General features: G+C 54.1%; 1 protein-coding gene across 1 annotated transcript in view; it reads left to right on the top strand.

The window, feature by feature from the left end:
• Window positions 1-919, top strand: part of RUFY3 (RUN and FYVE domain containing 3) — a 7,057-nt gene that overhangs the window by 647 nt on the left and 5,491 nt on the right. The window lies entirely within an intron of this gene.

The raw sequence follows: 919 nt of genomic DNA on the forward strand, positions 1-919 counted from the left end.
ACGAAGCTTCAGAAGTACCTCATGGTGTTGAAACCCAGCTGAGATGATGGCAGGCCTTGATTTGTCCAGGGATTTGCTTCCCGTGTTGACTCGAAGTGGTGCATGTGTTCCTGATTTCACAGTCTGAGGAGCCGGAACTAATGTCCTGCCTGATGTGACTTTTCTGGGCGGCCCCGGCTGGTGTGGTTTAACGGAAGGGCGTCCCCGCAGCCAGGTCTCGCTCACCAAAGACACTGGGACCTGTCTGCCAGATGCTGTTTCTCTTCCGTAGGCAGCAGATGGCTTTAAGTTTGTTTTCTTGATTGAAGAGGGGTTCAGCGCACAGAGAACCTTGCTGAGGTGCCAATACGCTGGCGTTGGTTTGGCTGTTAAACAAACGACGGGATTCCTGAGCTGCCTGGGTGCTTCTGAGAAACGTCTCCACGGCAGCTGCCCGGGACCCCGTTGCTCCTCATGCCCTCTGCCAGGCTGTGGCACCGTCTGACCCCCCAGAGAGCTGGAGCTCAGGGTTTGAAGGGCACAGTGGGATGAGCTGATGGTTCACCCCCTCGTTCTAGCGGGGCGCAAGCCCAGTTCAGTCCCCACCACTCGTGTCCCCGGAAGCCGTCATCACAGCGGGCCAGTGAAGCAGAAACCTTTAATTAGTTCGTGCGATGAAAACATTTTTCAGTTCTTTAGCCTCGAACCAAGGCACAGCCCTGCTTTTTCTCTCTCCCCAAGTGCTGTCATCAGCTCAGATGTCCATGAACTCCTAAAAGTGAGGAAGGAATCTTGTTGTCTTGAACACGTTTCACCCCCCCCTCTGTTTTTCTTGTTTATTTGTGGGGTTTTTTTAATCAGGGTGGTACTGACCCCAGTCAGGCACCCTGTGTGGACACAGAGGAGCAGCTCCTCAAAGCCTGGCCAGGCAGATAATCAC

The sequence above is a fragment of the Buceros rhinoceros genome, unplaced genomic scaffold (assembly GCF_000710305.1).
Source record: "Buceros rhinoceros silvestris isolate BGI_N320 unplaced genomic scaffold, ASM71030v1 scaffold34003, whole genome shotgun sequence".
In the NCBI taxonomy this organism is placed as follows: Eukaryota; Metazoa; Chordata; class Aves; order Bucerotiformes; family Bucerotidae; genus Buceros; species Buceros rhinoceros.